We start from the raw sequence: 13,975 nt of genomic DNA, 5'->3' as shown, positions 1-13,975 counted from the left end.
AGAAAGATAAACCACACAGGAACAGTAGTACTGCTTTGACGCTGGTTGCCACCAGTCTGCAAAACCAAGCGCAGAACTTGCGTACGACAGGGTATGTGCTACCATGGAAATGTGCGTGGCTTTATGCCAAGTTTAGGTTTTATACATCGTAATTTGAACGTGGAAAAGGTCTTACGCAACATTTTTGTGCATACGCATCATTTATACATGAGGTCCCAGGCCTTCTGGGACAATGTGCTCTGGATAGATGAATCAAACACAGAGTTGTTAGGCCACAGTAACAGTAGACGAATTGGTGCAAACTAAAAGAAGAACCTCTGTGAAGCATGGAGTAGGACATGTTCTGGTTTGGGGTTGCTTTGTTGCCTTGGGGCCTGTTATACTAAGGTTGTTATAATATTAATAATTGTGTCACTGTACCTGTTATTCATTTCTTTCAATGTATTTTTCATTCATTTTTTCTGTGTAACATGCCATGCAGAGCTGAGCCAGCTTTAGCACAGGGTGTCACCTTTCAGAAGTGCTGCGCTGGCCAAAGCATGAGACAGACAGGAACAGCTGTGGTCACCCTAAAAGGCCTAGTGTTATATGATCTGATGGTCTGATTCTTAGCTCAGTTTGTCTACCTTGTTTGGCATGAGACCAGGAGGCTTTGGTCATGGGAATACAATATAAGGAACGCTGGAAACAGTCCAAGCTTTGAAGACCTGCGGGAGTGAAAGCATCGACTCCAATAACTGCCTCCGTTGTGACAGCAAAAAAGCCATTTCTACATGACCAAGTCTCCGTGGGTCATAATGCAATGTGTCTGGTCTTTCCTGATCTATAGCAACGTAAGCCGCATTAAACAAGCTAAGTATATTCTGTCTTTTCTGTGACTTTGTCGCCGCCTATCGCCGAAAAGAGGGATATCGCCGTTATTATACATATTTAAATAAAGGGTTATTAAAACCGCCGCAATATAAAAGAACATATTTCCACGGAGCTAACACTCCCGTCGGAAACAGGGCCTTGGCAGGTTGCAGTCATCAAGCCAACTATGAATTCTGCATCATATCAGAGTGTGTATGAGGGGAACGTGAGACCATCCGTCCGAAAGTGGAAGTTGAACATTCAACATGATAATTATCTGAAATACACTAGCAAATTCACCAAGGAATGGCTCCAAAAGAAGAAATGGAGGGTGATGGACTGGCCTAATCAAAGCCCTGATTGGAATCCCACTAACAATTTTGTGGGGGGATTCAAAAAGAGCAGTACATGCAGGAAAACCCACAATCATCTCGCAAACCGAAGGAATTTTGCATGGAGGAGTAGTTGAAAATTCCAGTGAGTCAATGTCAGACACTAGTAGACAGCCATGTAAAACACTTCTAAGAAGTCAGTTCTGCTAAAGGGGGGCACTGCCAGTTTTGGAGCTCATGGGTGACTTCACCTTTTCCTCAGTAGACCATTACATCTACTGATAATCCTGCTGAATATACAGTTGAAAAGGCAAATGTTCCTTGTGTTTTTACTCAAGTATATCAGTAGGCACCGTTTGCATTAAGATCTACTGTTTGCCTGTTCAAATCTGTTGAAAAAGTTGACAGTTTCCGTGAGGTGCACTTACTTTTTCACATGCCTGCATGTCACACTTTTCATATTGTTTCTTTCCATCAATTTTCTTCCTGTTGTAGTGCCGGCTTTGTAAATGCAGATTTTTAATTCAGTTTCTCCTTGTGACTTCCAGATTTGTTTCCAAAGAGACCCCAAGACTCACAATCTCTGGGCCATCACTCATCATCAACACTTTGATCTTCTTTTTCAATTTCTTTTTTTTTTTTTTTCTGTTTAACTCCACGACCATAGAAAACTCATTTCCCATTTTCTATGGTGTATAACTGGATCACTTTTAAATTTACTTTGCCACATATTTTTTCTTTTCTTCTTGCCCTCAAGAACCATTTTTAATAGCAGATTTTAAGCAGCTCCCTAGTGGAGCATTAAGTCATTTATTTCACTTGGCACTCCTTGGTTTAGAAATGTCATCCGTCCATCCTATTCCCGGATACCACAATCTGATCTGCTTTAATTTCCTTTTGTTCAGTTTCCAGCTGTGCCTTGCGTAACAGAAAAATAGAGATAAAAATATTAAAGCAACCAGTGTGCCTGTAAACCGTCGATCAGGTGGGCTGAACTTCCATCCCCCTGGAAATTGTTAAATATTTAAATCAATGAATGCTGCTAAGGAGTATTACGGAGGCACACATCTTAACAGCAGGGGAAAAGTGGTGCCATTGAAGCCTGCTCAATTACAAGAAACAGAAGGTTCACCTAATTTGTTAGGTTTTATCTTGAATACAAAATGTACGGATTTTTTTTGAGGAGAATAATCACCTGTCAGTTACTCAATCCTTGTATCTTTTGGTGAAACCTCTTTCTTCACAATGGGGTCATGGGAAGATGGCAACCACAGGTAGAAGCTAACCTTGAATGGGATGCCAGTCACACTTCACAAGGCCAATTTAATGATGCCAGATGATCTAAACAACTTGACTGGATAAATTTGAAAATTATGAAATAAATCAAAAGTACCTGGAGAACATCTCAGAAACAAAGGTAGATTCCACACAGAATGATGGGATCCAAGAGACTGCATCACTTCCTCCTGAATCACCATATTGCCATCTATCAATGAACCTTCCCATTTTTATATAACTCCTTGAAACAAAATAAATTAATATTTAAATCTTGTACCGTAGATCATATTTTGGTACAACTGTCTCCCAGTTCTATTACATCGGGTTCAAATCATTATGAGAGGAGGCCTGACATATTCACTTTTCATCTGGATTCTTCAGTTTTCCGACTCCGGTTTTCGACTGATCTAGATATTTTAGGGTCCCCTGATACCGAAAGCATTGACACCACGATGATGGGTGTGTGTCTGTCGGTGTCTGTTTCTTGAGAGCAGTGTAGAGCTAAAATGGTTGGACGGAAAAATACCAAACTCGAAATCTAAGCCTTTTAGGAGATGATGATGTGTTGATTAGTTCTTGCATCAAATCATGCAAGAGAAGAAGGTACTCAAATACCGTACTTCTGCAATTAATTAGGAATTCTTCTAATCAATTGCTATTGGAATGGCCTATTTTATGATCAGAAAGATTAGCATCAGAGCGGTAAATAATTAAAGAAATGTTATAGAAAAGTATGGATAACTTGGTTTCTAGGGCGCAGTGCCTACTGATGCTCACGTCCAAATTTTTACATTAGGCTGAACTAGCAGAGTGTGGACGTGTGAGTGAAGGTGCCCTGTGAAGAACCATTATGTGATGATTCCTGCTTTGTGCCCAGTGTTGGAGGGAGAAGCTCAAGTCCTACATTAGATGTTTAAAAACTGGGTGGATAGAAGAAGTCCAGAACAGTGCATTGGCTGTGCATATGTGTTAGTATCTTACTCTTTATTCTGTCTAACCTTTGACTGAAATGCTCAAAAACTCAAAATCCTAAATATCATGAACTAAAATGTAAATTGTATCGATGAACTAGGATGTACACTTTATAGACAATATTACCCACTTACTAGCCAAAGTACCAGGTGTTGCCCGGGAAAATATGTAAAATAGTTTAAGGTAAGAAAGCAAAAATGTATGTGTTTTTGAAATGCTGACCCTTCCTGAAATGCAAGTGTCTCATCCATCACCAACTCTAATGTCTCTTAACCAAGGGATTGCAGGCTGTTGCTGTTGTTTATAATGGTACTGTATAATGGTAGCTGTGTATTAATCATAAAGCTTCTTTTACTTTGTGCTACTGATCTCCAGAATTGATAACAGCAATTTTGGCTTTTACTTTTTTGGCTTTTACCTTTTGCTCTCTTCCTGAAACCTCGGTTTGTTTGTACAGTGCACGGACTGGAGAAGTTGAGGTAGGTGTTTTAGGAAGAAGCCCTTTGTAACAGAATATTATACCACTATTCACTACAAACATTTCAGTTATATCCATGGACGTGGCTTATGAGCAGGCCGACACTAATGCTCAACCCACACTCTATGATCTAAATAAATAAATGGTTCTTTTGGGATTCTTCATGTGGATGGGTCTTTTGGGACCCAAAAATGGTTCCCTTATGGCACTTCTCTGAAGAACCATTCTGGCACATTTATTTTAAAAAGTGTAGGGCCAAACCTAACTAATACACCAAATTAATTGCCATCAGTGGGACTGTTTTTGTGTGAGAACACCAACTTGGTTTTGCATACTCCTCATTACACCTTTGTTTCTCAATTAAACTTTCGAGAAGTCTTAAAGTTTAGATTTAACAGCAGTCAATAGTAAAGTGCATGCAATGCATTTAATGAACTTTGACTCCAAAGTTGTTTTGCAGCAGTGCATTTTTTGTCCCTGTTACAGTCACGCTTCTTGACGTAATTTTCGAAACGCTTGGATTTTAGGTTGGTTCATCTTTTTTATACAGTACATGCCATTTTTCAATTAATGCACAGTTTTTGGGAAGCCCCCTCTCTCCCCAATACACCAGATAGCCCATATTTTAGGTTGGATCAATAGCAACCTACATGAAAAAATCTCATAAAGATCAGTTTGGACATTTTTATACGATTGACAAACAAACAGACGGGATGCCATTTGATGGTGGAAACGAGGTCCTTAGTGTGCAACGAAAACTGATGAATATCATCCAATGTAGACAAAAAATTCAAAAGACAGGCAGAGAGTATTACAATTTTTACTACGCAGATTAGTAGAATGTGGCTACCATACTCACAGTTTAGAGTGTGATATGAAATATATGTCTGGCCCTCTGAGACTAGATATGTGCTGATCTATCTATACTAATAAAAGGCAAAGCCCTCACTGACTGACTCATCACTAATTTTCCCACTTCCCGTGTAGGTGGAAGGCTGAAATTTGGCAGGCTCATTCCTTACAGATTACTTACAAAAGTTAGGCAGGTTTCATTTTGAAATTCTACGCTTAACGCTCATAACTGGAACCTACTTTCGTCCATATACGGCCATCGCCTGCAGCTCGGTCGCCGTGTGAGGCAGAGTTGCGTCCCGCATCATCACGCCTCCCACGTAATTGAGTGCCTGCCCATATAAGGTAAATATTCGTGGGTGAAGGACTGTGCTTAGCATATTCATAAGTGCAACTACTGCGGAAACCCTCTGACGCTGAGCAAGCCTTTGTACACATATCAATAGGAAAGCAAAGTGTAAAGCTTAAGTTTAAATTACGTTCATAGACACGCTGCCGCTAAATATTCGCAGGCAAATCCACAACTTAATACCGTGAATGCCTGTTAAACATCTTAGATTCACGAGTACCGATTTGGGTAGTGATCACTTTGATGAATGAAACCTGTTCAAAAAACGCATTACACAATTGGGAAGGCAGCAAAAGAATATGAAGCAAGTGACGCATACAAGCATATTCATAAGTGCAGCTACTGCGGAAACAAAGCACGGTGTAAACCTAAAGTTTAAATTAAGTTCATAGACTGGCTGCCACTGGCATTTGTCATGCCTAAGACGAATACGATATTTGTGAGATACAAGTGTAATGAGAAGACACAGGGTATAAACGAGACTTTGGATCACTTTGTAACAGAGTTAAAATTGTTGTAAAGGAGTTAAAATTGCTGGTGAAGGACTGTGCTTATGCAAACAAATTGGAAAGCAGGGTGTAAAGCTTAACTTTAAATTAGGTTCATAGATACGCTGCCGCTGGCGTTTGTCATGCCTAAGACGAATAAGATATTTGTGAGATACAAGTGTAATGAGAAGACACAGGGTATAAACGAGATTTTGGATCACTTTGTAACAGAGTTAAAATTGCTGTAAAGGAGTTAAAATTGCTGGTGAAGGACTGTGCTTATGCAAACAAATAGGAAAGCAGGGTGTAAAGCTTAACTTTAAATTAGGTTCATAGACACGCTGCCGCTGGCGTTTGTCATGCCTAAGACGAATACGATATTTGCAAGATACAAGTTTAATGAGAGGACGCAAAGTATAAACGAGACTTTTCAGCACTTTGTAGCGGAGTTAAAATTGCTGGTGAAGGAATGTGCAAACGAAGATGAGATGGTCAGGGATAGAATAGTGTTTGGCGCAAACTCAGCAAAGGTGCGAGAGAAACTTTTAAGTGCCGGGTCTGTGCTAACATTAAAAAAAGCTGTGGACATCGCAAGATCGCACAAGATAGCACAAGCACAGCTGAGAAGCTTCGATGCATGTACACCGAGCTGTTCATGTGAACTGACTTTGCAGGACTGGGAAAGGTTAAATTAAGTTCATAGACACGCTACTGCTAAGTATTCGCAGGCAAATCCACAACTTAATACTGGGAATGCCTGTTAAACATCTTAGATTCACGAGTACCGATTTGGGTAGTGAACACTTCGATGAATGAAACCTGTTATCTTTTCAACGGTTGACAAACACAGAATGTAACTTGAACACAACACATCCTCCAAATACGAACCTGATTGAAAGAAATAATGATAATCAAATCCTTGATGACAGCAACACTCATAACAGTGACAAAACAATTACATTGACAATCATGTTACGTTATTTTTAAAATGTTTCCTTTTCTTTTTCATGACTTCTTTAACACACTACTTCTCCACTGCAAAGCGCGGGTATTCTGCTAGTTTAACAATACAATTAAGCAAAAAATGCATGTTTTTGGCACATTTTGAGCAAGAAACAGGATAACTGAGATGTGGATTATCCAACATGAGTAGGGTGAGATTGGTTTACACATCGTTTGTCGTTGTACAGCTTTGGTCACCATTGGCTTGTATTATACGAGTGCCATAAACAATTTATTCTCTATTCCGGATGAATAACACAAGATTCAAATTTGTTTCCTGGCTGTCACTACAGGCTGGTCCAGATCTAATTATGCAGATCCAGATCATCTGGATGACTTTGATTTATGCGGTGACGATTTCAGTTCGGTGTGAAGACGATTCTTCATGTCGTCAGTTCGCACACTTCTCGATGGTCCGGGAGTTTTCGGGTGATTTTCTATGTAATAAACTTAATAAGTTATAGCGTAATGAAAATTGCATATTTAGATCTGGACCACCCTATACAAACTACATGGAGTAAGTGACATACAAGATTTCATATATAAAAAGAAAATAAATTATTTTTGAGCAGAGTGTTCCTTTAATCCAATTCAGGATCATGAGGATTTTATGGCTATCCTGTTGGCATCTGGCAAGAAAGAACCTGTCATTGACAGAGTTAGGCCCTTCCTATTGTGAAAGATGAAGACCTAAAGTAAAGTTAGATAGTAATTTCAGTTACAAACACAGGCCTAATGGATATATTAGAAAAATTAGAATTCACTCGAGCTCCATATGTGCAAAACATGGAATTATTCAACTTAAAATCTATTATCGAGCACATCTGTCTCATTTGAAATTGTGTTTCCAGGGCATGATCCAACCTGTGAACGCTGCAATCGAGCTCCAGCCTCACTGGGTCACACGCTTTGGGCCTGCACCAAATTAACATCATTCTGGACAAACATTTTGAAATGCCTTTCAGACAGCCTTGGGGTCACAATCCCTCCTAATCCACTAACAGCTGTGTTTGGTGGGCTCCCAGGTGGGCTTAAAGTGCAGAAGGACAAACAAAATGTAATTTCCTTTTACTACACTATTGGCATGTAGACTTATCTTGCTCAACTGGAGGGATCCTAACTCTCCTCTTTTAAGTGAGTGGGTAACTGATGTTATATAATATTTGAAATTGGAAAAAATCTAATTCTCACGTACAAGATCTATGCAAAACTTTTTTAAAACCTGGCAGGACCTATTTTAGAATAAGCATTTATATTGGGGAAAAAACTCCTTTCTCTCTTTACTATTCTCAAAAGTTTTACTCTGGCTTCTGGGCTTCCTCTCTTTCTCATGGGGATTGTTTAGAATGTTATATCCATCCATCCATCCATTATCCAACCCACCATATCCTAACTACAGGGTCACGGGGGTCTGCTGGAGCCAATCCCAGCCAACACAGGGCGCAAGGCAGGAAACAAATCCCGGGCAGGGCGCCAGCCCACTGCAGGGCACACACACACACACCAAGCACACAATAAGGACAATTTAGGACGTAACCTGCATGTCTTTGGAGCACCCGGAGGAAACCCACGCAGACACTGGAAGAACATGCAAACTCCAGCGAACCCAGGTCTCCTAACTACAAGGCAGCAGCGCTAACCACTAAGCCACCATGCCGCCCTACAATGTTATATGCTTTTAATATATTCAATAAAAAAAAATTATGTATTCCATCATTTGAATCCTCTTAAGTACGTTCAGGGTCAAAGAGACTCAAGTGTATGTGGGCACAAGTGAACCCTGGAGCGGGCACTCGCCTACTGCAGGGGTCCCTCACACACCTACATTAGTTTTATCAATTAACTTGAGTCTAGGTACTGTAAAAATACCATCATTACTCATGGACTGTTACATAACAAGACCTGAAGAAAGGTTTCTTTTGGTCTTCATGACACTTAAAGTATCAGTAAAGTGGTCGATCCTCTCTATGCAGTGTGGCATATTCAGAGCCTTTGACATGCTGGCAAAATAACTTTTAAATATGAAGGACTCACGAGTCTTCTAATAAAGTATGCAATATCAAGAAAAGCATGTCTTCTGGCCTTTAAAGGGTGAAGTTATTTCCGTAGGTCATATTGCAGAGATAAATGACCACATAATTGATGCTTTCTAAGTGCTACTAAGACCAAAGCAGCTTTTCTTAATGTCTTGTTACATAACAGTATTTGACTAAGAGTTGCACTCTTGCATTGCCTAAAGTGTTACCAGTTAACCTTACCTGCATATCTTTGGGGTATGGGATTAAAATCAGACAGCCTGGAAAAAATCCTACACAGACACAGGGAGGCCATTTAAACTCCAAGTAGATGGCATCCAGCAACTGAGTAGTCAACCGCTGCACCACCACATCACTTTTCAATCAGCCTCAAGATTCTATAGAAATTCAATTAATCCAGAAGTCATTGTCAGTGAAAGGGCTCAATTCTGGGAGTGACTTGAACTTGATAAATGTCCAAGTCCTCACCGTCCACACATGGGACACGGAGCTGTCTGATGTATTCATCTTCCCAACGTGTTTGCTGTCCAACTAAAACACAACTCCCCTGGACGATCTAAATGTAAAATGCGTTGCAAGCAGGGGTTGCATAAATGCATCGCAGCTCATTGATTTTTTTTTTCTGCTTTTTTTATTCAATAAAAGGTCGCCAGCAGTTTTCCCCAAAGCTACCTTTGTGCAGCACAATTCCTTCACTGGCTGCAAATTAAAGGTCACATCCTTTATTTCGCTTACAAAATGACTCAGTTTCTTTTTTTATCTATTTTTTTTCTCTCCTTGCCAATTGCTTTGAAGAAACAAAATAATAAAGACAAAACCTTGCTGTAAATGCATTTTACATTAATAATATAAATGATACATTTCTTTTATTTATGAATCAGAGAAATGAAATAAACAGGAATAAAGAATAGAAAAATGAGGCTGAATTCTGTCAGTACTACACAGTTGGAAAATTGTCCCCCAAAGCCTTAGACACGTATTTAAAAAACAGCAGAGAACATTGGAATGAGGGCCAGGGATTTGTGGCAAGGGGAGGAACAAATGATATACTGGCATACAATATTTTATTTCTTAAATGATGACTACCTCACATCTGAGCAAATATTTCTAAAAATATAAGATAGCAAACTGTAGCTATGGATTACTACAGCTGGAGTCTCATATAATTTATGCAATATTCATTTAACAATGGGTGACTCAGTGGCACAGTTGTTAGCTGGCTTCAGATTTCTTGCCAGTTTTTTTTTTTTCAAAGTTGGCACATTCTGTCGATGGCAGTGCCCTCATATCTCCAAAGACATGTAGGGTAGCTTTGCTAATTTGGCCCAGGTGCTGCCTCGCAGTTAGGGGACCCGGGTTCGCTTCCCGGGTCCTCCCTGCGTGGAGTTTGCATGTTCTCCCCGTGTCTGCGTGGGTTTCCTCCGGGCACTCCGGTTTCCTCCCACAATCCAAAGACATGCAGGTTAGGTGCATTGGCGATTCTAAATTGGCCCTAGTGTGTGCTTGGTGTGTGGGTATGTTTGTGTGTGTCCTGCGGTGGTTTGGCACCCTGCCCGGGATTGGTTCCTGCCTTGTGCCCTGTGTTGGCTGGGATTGGCTCCAGCAGACCCCTGTGACCCTGTATTCGGATTCAGCGGGTTAGAAAATGGATGGATGGATGGATGAAAGTGAATGTGCCCTGGCATGGCCTGGCACCCCATGCACAGCTGCCTTCTACCATTCACTCAGTGATGCCAAGTTTGGGCTCAGCACCCCGGTACCCTGCATTTGATTAAGTGAATTTAAGAACGTATATCGTCACACATGTGCACTTGGGAGGCAGTCTAAGGGCTGAACCGAGGACAAGACGCAAAGTCAGGGGTTGATGAAGTGCACTAATGTCTCTTTTCCCTCTTCTACAGATTGCCAGAACAGAAGCCCACCTAAACTACAACCAGTTCCTGCATCCCCTTCTAAATCATGCCGTCCTATTGACCTCACTTCCGGGTCAATCCCTCAAGGACCCACCTCTTCCTTTCCTTTACCTATAAAAGTCAACCACCTCACTTTACCAGTCAGTCCTGTTCTGGACTCCAACCCAGAAACTGCTCTAATGTTATTTTTGACTTAATATTGCTTGTCTTACAATATACAGGGTGGATCCCCAAATCTTTCCTTGTTTGTTTTTTTTGTCTTACAATATGCAGTATAATAATTACAATTATAGCTTGTTTTAAAACTTGTTGTATTTTTATTTATTTTATTAGATACTATGATATCAGACAAAAGAAAACAAGATATTCCATGCCATAGATGTGCCTTGCACCTCCTGTTGTCACAGACATGCGTATGGGAGACAACTTCAAGGTTCATCTACTGGTAGTTGCACTCCAAACCAGAACATGGGACTGTCGTTTAATGCCTTTTCTCTTCCCCCCTCTGTAGAAAAGATGATTGACGGATGTTCCGCCTGTGACATCATTTTTGACTGCCACCCACCTTTCCGGGTAACACATCTGAAAACGAGTTCCGTTGTCACCTTTTGAAGAAGGCTCTCATTTGAAGAAGACGTCTGTGCAATTACAGTGTGTATTTTCAATCTCAAAACATCTTTCAATTATATGGAGTTTCACTCAAGTGCTCCAACCTTTTATGATGTGTTGTCTTATTGATTCACACTGTATATGAAGAAGGTCTTGGAATGAATACTTAAAGGGTGGTGACGTCTCCTTTAGATGTAGCCTGAAACTCTGACTCCATCCCAAAAGAAAAATTAAGCCCCACCTACCTAATAAATAGGGGTATCGGACTCCAGTCCTGGTGGGCCGCAGTGACTGCAGGTTTTCATTCTGACCATCTTCTTCATTATTGACCAGTTTTTGTTGCTAATTAACTTCTTTTGCCTTAGTTTTAATTAACTTGATTCAGGTCCCTTACTGTCTCTTTTTCCTTAAATAGCAGCCATAAAATAATGTGCAGAGGGTGCAGACCTATAAATATCTGGGAGTGCAGCTGGATGACAAACTGGACTGGACTGCCAATACTGATGCTCTATGTAAGAAAGCTCAGAGCAGAATATACTTTCTGAGAAGGTTGGCATCCTTCAACATCTGCAGTAAGATGCTGCAGATGTTCTACCAGACGGTTGTGGCGAGTGCCCTCTTTTACGCTGTGGTGTGCTGGGGTGGCAGCATAAAGATGAAAGACGCCTCACGCCTGGACAAACTTGTTAAGAAGGCAGGCTCCATTGTAGGAGTAAAGTTGGACAGTTTAACATCTGTGGCAGAGCGACGGGCACTAAGCAAACTCCTGTCAATCATGAAGAATCCACTGCATCCACTTAACAGTGTCATCTCCAGACAGAGGAGTAGCTTCAGTGACAGACTTTTGTCACTGTCCTGTTCCACTGACAGACTAAAGAGATCGTTCCTCCCCCACACTATGCGACTCTTCAATTCCACCCGGGGGAGTAAATGCGAACATTAATTTTATTTTAATTCTTTTCATTTTTATTACTATTTAATTTAATATTGTTTCTTTGTATCAGTATACTGCTGCTGGATTATGTGAATTTCCCCTTGGGATTAATAAAGTATCTATCTATCTATCTATCTATCTATCTATCTATCTATCTATCTATCTATCTATCTATCTATCTATCTATCTATCTATCTATCTATCTAATGAGACACAAAACGAGCCGCCACATGATGAGCTGACCTGTGCCCATCACACAATATCTGAAAATAAAGAAGGTGTCAGTAAGGTTGAAGTCTCAGGTCACCAAAACATTTTGATAGTGTTCTTAGAAAAAACAGAAAATCAACAGTTTTGTAAATATCTTCTGTGGCATAATCTTCCCTTGCAGATCGGCCATTGCCAATGTCACTGGACCACCAATACTATAATGAGGGAGCACCAAATGTTTAATCCTAGGCTTAGATTTGGATGAGAGACTATGAGGGACAACAGAAGGTGAACTTTTCAAACCCCAGAATGATAGCTGGCTCCCTGAATGCCATTATATTGTCCTGGCCCTTTAACAGAAAAGTAATATTCAGGAGTGCAACAAGAGCTGGGGCTTCAGGGGTGATCTTTATGGAGAACAACAGCAGGAGATCCTTAACCCATTCTTGACCCTGGAAGCAGTTTTTGTGGTTCTGTGGAAGCAGTTAGCGGAGGTGGATTTAAAATTCCCTTCTGCTCATTGAATTTAGAGTGCGATGGAAGAGTTCGGCAAAGGCATAATTGACAGGAGGAGGAGAGGTCAGCCTTTACCCTACCATTCTGACTTGACCTGATTCTGATGTGGCATGCAAAGGTTTGGGCCTCCTTGCTTAAAATGTCTGTTAGTGCGAATAGTTAAGTGAGCAGAAGATGAACTGATCACCGAAAGGCATTAAAGAGGACATGTTTCTTTTCAGCATTTTGTGCAAGATTAGTGTATTATGTTTGTTCTGCACAATTGTACAGCAATAAAAGGAATGGAGCACCATGCAAAAGTTTGAGCACCCCAAGATATTCATGGTCTCAGATAACGTTTCCCAAGGTGGTCTCAGACTTTCATTAGCTCTTCAGGGCTATAGTTTGTTCACAGTCATTGTTAGGTAACCCCAGGTTATGCAATTGTCAAAGCTGTATAAATTCTCTGACTCCTCAAACCTCATCCCAGCAATCAGCAGCCATGGGCTCCACTAAGCAGCTGCCTAGCACTCTGAAAAATTTAAATGACTGAAGCTCACAAAGTTGGAGAAGACTACAAGAAGATAGCAAAGTGTTTTCAGGTAGCTGTTTCCTCAATTTGTAATGTTATTAAGAAATGGCAGTTAACAGGACTGATGGAGGTCAAGTTGAGATCTAGAAAACCTAGAAATCTGAAAGAACTGCTCGTTGGTTTACCATAAAGGCAGAAGACCTTCAGGAAGATTTATCAGACTATGGAGTGGTGGTGCTCTGTTCTACTATGCAACAACACCTCAACAAATAGGACCCTCAAGGTGGAGTCAGCAGAAGAAAAGCTTTCCTGCATTCCTGCCACAAAATGCAGCTCCTGAAGTTTGCAACTGAACATCTAAACAAGCCTAATGCATTTTGGAAACAAGTCCTGCAGACTGTTTGAATTAAAATAGAACTTTTTGGACACAATCTGCAAAGGTATGTTTGGAGAAGATTCCGATTTTTGAATTCCAGGAACACGTCTCCAAATATTAAGCATGGCGGTGGATCGATCAGTTTTGGGCTTGTGTTGCAGCCTGTGACACAGAGAACATGTCATTGGGAGAGGGAAGAATGGAGTCAAAGACATATCAGCAAATTCTAGAAGCAAACCTCACACCATCTGTAAATAAGTTGAAGTC

The sequence above is a fragment of the Polypterus senegalus genome, chromosome 10 (assembly GCF_016835505.1).
Source record: "Polypterus senegalus isolate Bchr_013 chromosome 10, ASM1683550v1, whole genome shotgun sequence".
NCBI lineage: Eukaryota > Metazoa > Chordata > Cladistia > Polypteriformes > Polypteridae > Polypterus > Polypterus senegalus.
This window is presented reverse-complemented; position numbering follows the sequence as displayed.